General features: G+C 40.8%; 1 long non-coding RNA gene across 1 annotated transcript; it reads right to left on the bottom strand.

Moving 5' to 3' along the window:
- Positions 1-7,674: 7,674 nt before the first annotated feature.
- On the bottom strand, positions 7,675-8,292 carry LOC119328293. Its single transcript, XR_005158908.1, has 3 exons — positions 8,142-8,292; positions 7,986-8,055; positions 7,675-7,892 (listed from the first exon to the last, which is right to left on the bottom strand). It is a non-coding gene; the product is annotated as an uncharacterized LOC119328293 (long non-coding RNA).
- Between the last annotated feature and the right edge of the window lie 4,642 nt (positions 8,293-12,934).

Here is a 12,934-nt window from a genome sequence, read left to right as displayed (position 1 = left end):
TGTGCCACGTCAAGGACGTGCGTTGCTCATTCAAATAGCACACCATACCTGCATGCATCTGCGTGGGACACACGCATGTAGGGGTGCCCCCCCTCGGGCAGGCTCCTGATCGAGCACCCATCCGGTGGCCCCGGCGGTCTAAGGTGTTGATCGGCACTGAGAGGGTGTAGTCCATGGTGAATAACTGACTCTCCGTGTTAGTGGATGTCATCACGAGATGACAGACCAAGTCTAGGCCCGTTCTTCGAGATAGTCTATGAGTATCGAGAGGGAATGTGTCCGGTTTGTGCAGGAAGTGCGGGTCCTATTGCTCCGTTGGCCTCGAAACTTCTCGTGCTCACAAAGGAGGGCACCACATGTATATGCATGGGCCATCCGGTGGCCCCTGCGGTCTATGAAGTTGACCGGCACCGAGAGAGGGGGTAGGCCACGGTCAACAACTGCTTCTTCTCATGTTTATTACTTTATACTCTTTAAAGTTCTCTCTCGGTGCCGGTCTAGGAAGTTGACCCGCACCGAGAGAGGGGGTAGGCCACGGTCAACAACTGCTTCTTCTCATGTTTATACTTTACACTCTTTAAAGTTCTCTCTCAGTGCCGGTCTAGGAAGTTGACCGGCACCGAGAGAGGGGGTAGCCCACAGTCAAGAATTGCTTCTTCTCGTGTTTTTACTTTACACTCTTTAAAGTTCTCTGTCAGTGCCGGTCTAGGAAGTTGACCGGCACCGAGAGAGGGGGTAGGCCACGGTCAACAACTGCTTCTTCTCATGTTTATTACTTTAGACTCTTTAAAGTTCTCTCTCGGTGCCGGTCTAGGAAGTTGACCGGCACCAAGAGAGGGGGTAGGCCACGGTCAACAACTGCTTCTTCTCATGTTTTTTACTTTACACTCTTTAAACTTGAGTTTTGAACAAATCTAACCCAATAAGCGTATATATATATATATCTATGAGTGCATCAAAAGTCTTTTATCGAAAAAATTCATCAAAAGTCATGGCATTTTCAAACTTTGGTCATAAAATCATATGAAATATCAGATACAAAAAAGAGAGTGCCAAACAAAAACACAAAGAGAAGGAAAACAAAAAATTAGTGTAGTTGCTACCGAGGGTCGATTATCGGCTCTCGGTAATGGCCACTTTTCCCGAGAGCCCCTCTCGGTAAAGCATATAACCTAGATCCTTTTCCTTCTTGTGCATTCTCGATAATATGTATTATACTTCTTTTGTTCTTTTCTTCCATCCTTGGCAAACAACCTTAGCACGTCATAATTACCGTCTTGAGTTTTCTTTTTCAGATGGGCCTCGCCCGGTTCTACAGACTGGCACCCCTCCGGTGGCCCCGACGGTCTAGGGTGTTGTTCGGCCCCGAGAGGGTGTAGGCCACGGTGAATACTGCTTCTTCGTGTTAGTGCATGTCATCGCGAGATCACAGACTAAGTCTAGGCTCGTTCTGTCACGGGATCACCCACCAAAGACTCTGTCTCGCGGTCTAGGAAGTTGACCGGCACCGAGAGAGGGGGTAGGCCACGGTCAACAACGGCTTCTTCTCATGTTTATTACTTTACACTCTTTAAAGTTCTCTCTCGGTGCCGGTCTAGGAAGTTAACCGGCACCGAGAGAGGGGGTAGGCCATGGTCAACAACCGCTTCTTTTCATGTTTTTTTACTTTGCACTCTTTAAAGTTCTCTCTCGGTGCCGGTCTAGGAAGTTGACTGGCACCGAGAGAGGGGGTAGACCACGGTCAACAACTGCTTCTTCTCATGTTTATTACTTGTATCAGGTACATATGCGCGGGCCGTTCTTCCCGGGACAACATGATTGGAATACGCCAGTAGGTGTTCCAGGTACAATTTGAGGCCGTGTTGTGCCTGGACGTGTCCGCGGGCCTTTGAGGGCCCGAGTTTGCCGTCTGTGGCTCTAGATGCTCTTAGTATCTGTACCACGTATATATGACCTTGCAGGTGTTTCCGATACAATGATTAGAATAAGGCAAGTAGGTGTTCGGGGTACAAGTTGTGGCCGTGTTGTGCACGGGCACGTACGTGAGCGTTCGAGGGCCCGAATTTGTTTTTTGTGGCTGTAGATGCCCTTAGCGCTTGTACCAGGTACATATGCGCGGGCCGGTGTTCCTGGGACAACATAATTATAATGCGTCAGTAGGTGTACTGTGTACATGCTTTGGCCATGTTGTGCCCAGGCATGTTCCCGGGCATTTGAGGGCACGCATTTGCCGTCTGTGGTTGTAGATGCTCTTAGCACTTGTACTAGGTACATATGCTCGCGCAGGTATTCCGGTACAACATGATTAGGACACGCAAGTAGGTGTTCGGGGTACAAGTTGTGGCCATGTTGTGCCCGGTCACGTCCGTGGGTATAGATAATCTTAGCACTTGTACCAGGTACATATGACCTTTTAAATATTCCCGGTACAACATGATTAATAGGACACAGGGAGGAAGAAGATGGCCCCCATGTTCCCAAAGTTGGTATTCACGTCATTTCATTGCAGGCCCATTGTTCTCCTGGTCGCTCTGCCGGATTTGCTGCTGCACTCGTTGATCTGCAGGTACAAGCCTATTTTTGCCCCCGTTATTGTTGGATGACGCTCATCAGCGATTTTTCTTTGTTTTTCTTGCAGATTTGTCCATTATTTGCGAATTCTTGTGCTTTTGGTCGATCCCCTGGCCGGTTCCTCCTTCGATCTGTGTCTGCGCATCGTCTGCTAGTAGGCTCGCGCATCTCCCTTCATGCATCAGCAGGTTAACCCTCTTATCCTCCTACTTTTCCACTCCTCTTCGTTTCCAGGGCTAGGTGCATGGTTGTATGGTGACATGATTGGCGTGCAGGCTGACCAATGATGGCCTTTTGTTTCTTTTCTTGTTATAGGCCAACAGTATTATTTTCTTTGCTTGTTTTTAGTGGAATGTACATCTATGCCTTTCGTTCCTTGTTTGTATCCTGGAAGGACCTGCAATTGTTGTTTCTTTGTGCATGGAATGTTGATGGTCTTGTTTCTTTGTGCATGAAATGCTGCCTTGATCGTAACTTCCAAAGCTTGAAGTTGCAATTCGTGGTTTTGTTACATATGAAAAACTCAGGGTTATTTTTCCGTGTTTGACAATTTTCATGGTCATCAGGTTTTGGTAGTCATGAGATACTTATTTGACCAGAGCTTGGTTTTATAGATTGACTTGCACAATAAGAAGGTTAGTTGCACATTATTCCCTCTAATGGTAGCAAAAATGTTTAGTGTGTGATTCGTTTGGTTAAATCTGAGTGAGTCAGTATGTGTTTAGCTTGAGGATTAGATATATCTCGTGGCTGACTAATTTTAGGGACTATACCTATCATTGTTGCAGTTCGGTGGAATCGGTTGATTGGGGCTTGTGGGGCAGAAGGAATGGGATACGTTTTGCATCGGCTTGTGTTGTTCGAATATTCCTTGCTAAATTAATTAGACTAGTCGCAAACCCGTGCATTCGCACGGGCTTGCTTACTTAATAGTGTATATGGATAAAGATCAAACTACTTTTAGAATTTGGATTTAGCTTAGAGTCCAACACATGTGAAACGCCGTAAAATTTTCAATTTTGGTATTGATATATATTTTGAAAGAAAATAGACTTTTATGTATGAATATTTTTTTCTGGAATATTTGTTGTGGCCCATAAATATATATTAATTGTGATTTCTTATTCTATCTGACCTATATAGAAAATGCATGCCTATGCAGTTTATGAACCATTGTTAGGTCTTATTGTAAAGTAGGACAGCTTCTTTCATGTTGAATTGGTTTCAAATGTGAATTTTGTAAGGACGGAGTACCTTGTACTCTGGATGATTGGTATGTGAGAACTCCTATTCTATGTGATCTTGAAAGTAGTTATTATTCAGGAAATCAAATCGTCAGCAGGAGAAATCATACGAAGAAAGCTATTGGTGGAATGACATGTACATCATAAGATCATTTAATTGGATACTATAGGATTGATTGTAGCTATGAAGTCTATATAAATTCCATTTGGTTGGGAAATATACCATAGTGAAAAATAAATTAATAAAGAAAAGTGAGAATGGAACAAACAGGTCGATTAAAAAATCCAATAGCATTGGGACTTTGCATGAAACGATAGTTGAATGAATCAATAGGGTTGATATTTTATAAAACATAATGGTATCCTATATGTACATGTCAAGAATTATTAAGAATGTGTATGAGGACACACCGTACTGATTTGTTACAAATGCAAGTAATTTACAGTATAGAAAGTTATTTCTACCCAAATTTATCGGTTCATATACCTATACTTCTGGTCTAATTGGTGGGAAGAAAAGATGATCACAATATATACACGACCCTTGTCAGCCCAAAATGAGGTTGTATACTGAATTTTATTGTAGTTTCTCATCATAAATCCTATGGAAGGAGCTAGCTGACCTGAAATAGATGTGCCAACTATTAAATGACACTAAGGCCTTATGCTGACATATAGTAGGTTTAGTTTCTTCCAGCAATTCCATTGTAGGCCTAATTATTTCATGTCATAATGTCAACTAAGCCATTTGAGTTGCAATTGTAAGTCTTTTGAACTATTATTCATCCCACGGTGTGAATATTTAATCATATGAATATGCAAATGAGTTTCTGTTTTGCCTTGCGTTTCACATATTGTACTAAATGAGTTTCTTCGATTAGATCGTGCTTATATCAACTAACTAAAGGAAAACTACAAAAAAATACATGAAACTCCTTACTGTCTTAACGCCTGATGGTAATAAAGAAAAACTGTATCATGTTATGAATTAATGAGATTATTAATAAGTGATATATACTAATTTCCAGGAACTAATACCCCAGCAATAAATTAATATGTTTGAGTAGCAATTTGCCTATATAATCAACCATTCAAACCACAAATTAGTAGACCCACCAAGAAAACATGAAGAATAAAAACAAATAATTCATACTTAATTATAATCCACTTGTGCATACTACGTACAAACATCACCATCCCACCATAATCTAGCACCTTAGTTTTAAATAACTTCTACACTGATTCATGACTTTTATGTAGCAGAGGATCAGAGAAATTCAATGGATAAATAACTTCTACATCGATTCCTTTTTCTGATACTGCATGTACGTATAAGTGCAGTCTAACAAACTACAAAAGGAGCTAATCCAATACCTACTCCATCAGACGTTAAGACATTCACCGAGTCAGACCACCTCTTCTCATGATACACACGCTGAAGGATGCACTGTAAATTAAACTGCACAATCAAACATACACACAAATGAGCCACTGTTGCAGGATGAAATAGCAATATACATGTTTCTTTTATTCCATTACATTAAATATCTTCAGTGCACACATGCTATACCTGAACCGAGAGTTATTCATACGGGCACCAAGATTGTTATTGCATACCGGCATGGCACCATACACAGGCCAGCGATGAGAAGCAACAGAGCAGTTCATGTTGGACTCGCACCGTCGGAAATCTGTGCTGCGCCGTCCACCTAGTCTGGTGGAACCATAGATAACTATAGGTGATCAGCTGCGCCACTTTGCATTGTTTCATACTTTATACATGAGATGTAATAGTAAGAATCGTTCAAGTCAATATGCTTGTACCAAATCAACATAGAGAAATCAGCACTTGTGATAACAGAGAGTAATCAATGCGTCAGATCTTGGTCAAACTCGCCTGGGACTACAAATTCCAATGAAATTGCATACGAAGCCAGGACCTATCATGGACTGTTGTCTCTAGGAAATACCTGTACATGTAGTTCCATGGAAACAACTCAGAGTTAGACGATTTCATCTTATCAAACTGGAGCCGCAGGTGCAAGTTGAAAGATCAATGGAGGGCAGTCGATGGAGTATTGTACCTTGCGACGGGTGGATGAGATAGAGAATGATGTGCAGAGGAGGGAAGAACTGGAAGGCATTGTTCCTTGTGGTCTCGCCGGAGGATAGAAGAATGATGTGCTACAATCGATCGGAGGTCCAGGATGGTAGAAGACATGGAAGGAAATGGCGGCTGCTAGGTTAGATCTAAACATGTACTATGACTGTGCCATGATACGGTGAGTACTGTTACCCAGTTAAAGAAATAGAGATGTGTATGTGACACTTTTTCTTTGTGAGGGACATGTACGTCTACACGTGAAAGATTGGGAGATTTTTTGTTTTTGTTCTTAGAGCGTGGGAGATGTTAAAGAAAGAGAGATTATTAGTGTTGATCGTGGGAGAGAGATGTGTACGTGACAATTGTTTTTGAGGGATATGTACGTCACAATATTTTAAACGTGAGAGCTTGGGAAATTCTGTTCGTGAAGGAGATATCCATGAGATTTTCTTTTCTTTTTTGAGAGATACATGAGAGATTGGACCTGAATCATAATAGTTCGGTCCCGCCAACTTAACGATGAGAGATTGGAAGATTTGGGTCGTGAGGTAGATGTCCACGAGAATGTTTTTTTCTTTTTAGGGCAATACATGCGAGATTGGATCTGAACCGTAATAATTCGGTCCCACCAGATTAACGACTTGTAAAATCTAATTAACGTGAGAATTTCTTGTGAGTCTAGAATTAGTATAGGTATAGATAGATAGATAGATGGTGTGTTTACTGGTTTGATTTGGTTAATCTCTGCTGGGCCATTGTCCAAATGAAGTATCTTTGTCTATTCTGGATGCTTGTGAAGGACAGGAGTGACATGCTGTGTGCTGAATTGTGTTGTTAGATTTGGTCACCCTAGGTTATTTAGATGGTTTCATTGTTGATTTTCTTTTATTAATCCTTGCTTAGTCATTTATCTGAATGATCAGTTAGCTCGATGATGATGACGCTTGCGGCCCGTTCTTTTCTTCTTTTTAGCTCTAATCCATGTTCCTGCTAGGTTGTCCATGATATGTGGGTTGAGTTGTATCGGGTTTAGCCCGTTTTTCTACAAATTAACATGGAAATTCTCATTCTCTTCTTAGTTAATGAAAATGTCAAGTATTTGCCCCTTCCAAAAAATTAAGGTCGGCAAGAAGATTTAGATAACAATTTTTTTTACTATTTGAAGTTACACAATTATATCACTCTATTGAATATGGTGGGTGGTCATGTAATTATAGCGGCCATCCAAACAAATAAAGTTAAAAGTGATGTGTGTGCCACTCAAGGATTAGTGATAGAGGTACTTGTTTTCAGGGCTAAATGGCTCGACCATTTCAATCAATATCGTTGTATATAAGACACATCTACTATCCAGTATGCTTAAGTAGTTGATCCCCACCATTCTATTTTCTACACATGCCACCTCATCAAAGGCCCAAAGTACGTGTAGAGCCATCACTTGCTAGTACTAATGGCTCATTAAGGAAACCACAGAAATACTTGAGGAATATGGAGACGGTTTCAATCTCCAATCCATCAGGCAACAATTTTGCAATAAGAAAGGTAAGGAAGCAACCAACTGATGTCCTATCAAAACTGACAAATTCACCTACTATGCATATGTGACGCAACAGAAAGGACGTTCCAAATTATTCCATTTCATATTGAGCTTTGATTTCGATAATCTTGTGTACTATAATCTGATACTACATTTGTGGCCCGACCCAGTACATATATAGTACACATGATAAGGATACAGTCGTACATTACAAGGCCAATATTAAAGCCAATAAAAACTTATATTTATTCTTGTTAATATATAACCCCTCTGCTTCCGAGAACTCCGTCTTATACGAAGCCTGATGCTCACATACACTTCGTTCAGAGAGCATTGATTGATGGTATTTCCAGAGTATGTTTACACTGTTTACTGATCCATCCGACACGCTTCTGCTCATTGTCATATATCACAAGCAAATCCTGCATTGTAACATCTGCAAGGCAGAAGATCAAACTGGAAATCATTACTAAAAACCTGCATGGTGTACTCGTTGAAGAAACTGGACAATATTTGTGACTTCACAAACCTCCAATTATTATCATTTGGCCACCAGCCTTTGGTGTCTGAAGGATGCCCAAGCATACATTCTTTTCTCCCTGCCACAAACAAGCAAAGAATATTACCTTCTATATCATCTGACGTTGCACACAGTATGCATTAAATTGACTGGTTTAAGGTTTACCGTGAGTGCGAGGTAGTTTTCTGGTGGGATATGCATGACTTTGTTGGTAAATTCAAGCGCTAGTGGCTTGAATTTCCTCTTGACCAGTTGGATTGATTGGAATGGGCCCTTCCAACATACAGGAAGCGCATGATCAGTCACCCTTTGAAGTGAGCCGCTGACACTCCTCTTCACCTGAAAGACCCAAACGGAATTAATTCCCTGCATGTCCTGTTTATCTGTTCAAATGTACTAATCATCATTGAGATTTGAGATTTACTTCTCTAACAAGCTCGGAGTACACCTGGTCAGGTATGTAGGTTTATGTGGTACCACTGTCAAAGACCACCATTTTCTGACTGCCTATCTTCTCTCCGCCAAGTAACAGCTGTGCTGGGCCAGGTGTGTAGTAATGGCTGGCAAAAAAAAGGAGTTGTGTGTATAGTGTTTGGAACCAATTGAAAAGAAAACAACTATATCAAAGACAGCCTCCTCGAACTATAAATATTAAAGTTATATATGATGGGATGCAGGAATAACCAAATACTAAAACTGACACCCAATACTTGATGAACTCATGATCACAAAAAAGCACCTGATGGTGGTTAATAAAAATTTACCTGTATTTTCTCATGGGGGCCCAGGTTATGTGGTCGGGTAAGTGATGCTCCCCGACGAAGAGGTAGCCCCCTCCATCGATGCTGAGACAGTGCCCAATGATATCCTTGCGGATCACGTTATGCGCCTTCAATTGCGTGACAAAACCTACCTTTCCCATCCCAAGACCAAGGACGCCATCTACGGGTGAATCTTTCAGTGGTTTCTGGTTACATCCACATCTGCACAAACAAAGCGTGACCATAATCAACATACAAATCCAGTAGGCAGTGCACATGCGAGAACATATCAGTTAGGAGTGTCTTACCCGAACCCGAAGAAAATTTGTACTCTCCTGGAAGGAAGAGAGGGAGAGAGCACATCGACAGACACCGTGTCGTTGACGATGAACCCTTCCGATGACGTCCCGCCAACATACTGAATATGGTAGTGACATTCGTGTGGATGTTGAGTGTAACATCGAGGTTCCGGATAATGAGGTAGGTCTTTGTGGAGATCAGTACAAAACTGATCTCCACACATCACCTTCTTGTGATGTCTATTTGGCTCATATGGTCGATGGGGTCCCTAGTGGTATATGCAACACCAAGTTAATTAACAGATGCAACTGTAAGACAATAAATCTGTAATATTGTTACCTTGCAGGTATTGCACTGGTGGCCCGGGTACTTGCACTCCAGCCACGTGAGATTGCTGCCAGTATCGATGTCCAGTGAGTAGGGCTTCCCACCAATGTTCATCGTGACATAGAAGTAACTGCGTAGGTACAGAAAACCATGTCAAATATATGGAACAGAAAGAAAACTTAAAGTCTGAGAAGGACGATCAAAGCCTGTCAATTGCATGCCATGTAGGGAATGGAGAAACATACCCAACAGGGTGGACGCTGCCTTCCAGCGGCAACTGGATGTAGGAGGAAGAGGACGGCGCTAGTTGCAGCAGGAGCAGGAGGAGTCCGATGATCGGAGACCACATGGCCGCCATGGTGGGGGAAGAAGGCCGAGCGCGCTGGGGTTTCACTTGTCTGCTGAAACTCTCTGTTTTCTTCCTTTGATGGTGCCAACACTAGCAGGGTGGTGAGGTATTTATAGCCGTTGGCCCCCCAACTTAATGCCCTCCACTGCTTTTTATTACCCATGTTTTGTGGTCTGCGGGGGCATGCATAATGTATAAGCATGGTTTCTAACCCTGCATTTAATAATGAATAAATGACACAAGACAAGAGTTGCCTTATCTAGAGTCCTTGATTTGAGGAGGAAGCCATTCCCAAATCATTAACTAGTGCTAATGCTAATGGCGCATTGTGGCTAGTGCTAATGGCTCATTTTGCACACCACAGAAATATATAAGCAACACGATTACAACAGTGTATGTAGTTGCCACTCCTTAATTTCTGCCTAATCTTCCTCCATGTTAATACAAGACATACTTTATTTGGAAGGCGAGACCTGGCACTCTACATTGCCTAAGGTGCAAGAACCAGTGTTTGAATGGATCGGTTAATTATTCAGGTTTGACCTGAAAATCATGTACACAGTTAGTTGCTGACTCTCCTGTACCCAACTTCATACAACAATACTACCTATACAAGTTTATCGGATTTGAGAAGCAAGAAGTAAGCCATATTGAAGACAATGTTGTTTCGGAAGTACACAGCAACTCACACGCACAGTTCTGAGTCCGATATAAAGCATTACAATCTTCCAAAAAATTGAAAACCATGCAAGCATCAGATAGATTGTGTCTCAATAGATTTACAGCTTCAATGAATGTGATGCCACAGTAAGGACTCCGTCTCAATATGTACAGGAAGTGCATACAGGTTAGTACGTAACTTACCATTTGCCTCTACTACATGCTCATCCTTGTCTCCATTCGTAGCTCATGTTCGCCAGGCATGCTAAGACAACACAGACTTTATTTGGATGGCAATAATTAAATATGTCGTGAGGACAAAGACGCTTTCAAGCTCCACTCTGTGAAGCAACAACTATTTGAAATTAGTAAAACGTAAGGAAGGGAGAGGCTATCGATGAAATGGGAATGTGCTAAGCGCTATTGCTAGTGGTGCACTACGGAACTGACAAAGTTTCCAGAATACATGGTTATGTATATATATAGTTGGCACTCCCACATCGTAGCTATATACTCATTCCGTTCCTAAATATAAGTCTTTGTAGAGATTCCACTATGAACTACATACGGAGCAAAATGAGTGAACCTACACTCTAAAATACATCTATATACATGTAGAGCCACCACTGGCCAGTACTAATGGCTCATTATGGAAACCACAGAAATACTTGAGGAATATGGAGACGGTTTCAATCTCCAATCCATCAAGCAACAATTTCGCAATAAGAAAGATATAGAAGAAACCAACTGGTGTCCTATCAAAACTGACAAATTCACCTACCATGCATGTGTGATGCAACAGAAAGGACGTTCCAAATTATTCCAATTGATATTGAGCTTTGATTTCAATAATCTTGTGGAATTTGAAGTTAAATGGCTTTGCAATTTGTGCGTTTTATGAGATAGAGAAGTATCTTGTTGTTAGTTAAAATCTGACATCATCCGTTGCTACAGGACATCATTCCTCTGTTAGTGTTTAAACTGTAACTAACCAAAGAACAGTACTATGACCTTTTTATGCATATCGTTGATTTTTTTTTCAAAGGGCAACTAAGCTATTACCCAGAATGCGAAAATCATGTAATTATTCAGGTTTGACCTGAAAATCGCGTATACACATTTAGTTGTAGACTCACATGTATTCCACTCACATTTAGCAGTGAATGTCTTCTATGTAGGATTCTAGTTTTTGGTAACCATTGTCACTGGAACAGCCTAAAAATAAAGGCTCCATTTTTAAGATTTCCAATTTGATTTTTACCCATCGAAGTCAGAAAAAAAAAGATGAAGGCATGATATTAGAAGGTTGTTACAATTTCTCTGATGGACAGAAACTTGGTTTCAGATAGGCATGCAGATGAAACGCAGGTTAAATAGTTCATAGCCACTGTAACATTAATATCAGTTTGCTACAAATTAACAGGGCAATTCTCACTCTCTTCTTAATTAATGAAAATGTCAAGTCTTTGTCCCTGTTCCAAAAAGTTAAGGTCGGCGAGAAGATTTAGATACAAAAATTTTGAAGTTACACAATTATATCACTCAATTGAATATGGTGGGTGCTCATGCAATTATAGCGGCCTTCCAAACAAATTAAGTAAAAAGTGATGTGTGCGCCAATCAATGATTAGTGATAGAGGTACTTGTTTTCAGGGCTATATGGCTCGACAATTTGAATCAATATATATGTTTCTATATAAGACACATCTAGTATCTAGTATACTTAAGTAGTTGATCCCCACTACTCTATTTTCTACACGCTGCGACCTCATCAAATGAGCAAAGTACAGGTATAGCCACCACTGGCTAGTACTAATAGCCCATTGTGGAAACCACAGAAATACTTGAGGAATATGGGGACCGTTTCAATCTCCAATCCATTAAGCAACAATTTCGCAATAAGAAAGATATAGAAGCAACCAACTGATGTCCTATCAAAACTGACAAATTCACCTACCTTGCATATATATGTGATGCAACAGAAAGGACGTTCCAAATTATTCCATTTGATATTGAGCTTTCAATAATGTTGTGGAACTTGAAGTTAAAATGGCTTTGTTATTTGTACGTTTCGTGAGATAGAGAAGTAACTTGTTGTTAGTTAAAATCTGACATTATCCTTCGCTACAGGACATCATTTCTCTGTTAATGTTTAAACTGTAAATAACCAAAGAACAGTAGTATGACCTTTTTGTGCATATCGTTGATTTTTTTTTCAATGGGCAACAAAGCTATTGCCCAGCAAATGAAAATCATGTAATTATACAGGTTTGACCTGAAAATCACGTATACACATTTAGTTGTAGACTCACATGTATTCCACTTCATATAACTTTACTACCTATACTATTTTCTCAGAATTGGGAAGCAAGTAGTAACACATATGAGTAACTTGAAATATGATACCAGCCGATAATTTGGGGCCTGGCCAAGTACATATATAGTACACATGATAAGGATAAAGTCGTACATTACAAGGCCAATATTAATGCCAATAAAAAAGGACCAGATGTGATATGTCTAATAGAAGCTCAAAGAACGTAGCACCCCCCCCCCTCCCG

Source organism: Triticum dicoccoides, chromosome 7A, assembly GCF_002162155.2.
Source record: "Triticum dicoccoides isolate Atlit2015 ecotype Zavitan chromosome 7A, WEW_v2.0, whole genome shotgun sequence".
Lineage (NCBI taxonomy): Eukaryota > Viridiplantae > Streptophyta > Magnoliopsida > Poales > Poaceae > Triticum > Triticum dicoccoides.
This window is presented reverse-complemented; position numbering and strand designations above follow the sequence as displayed.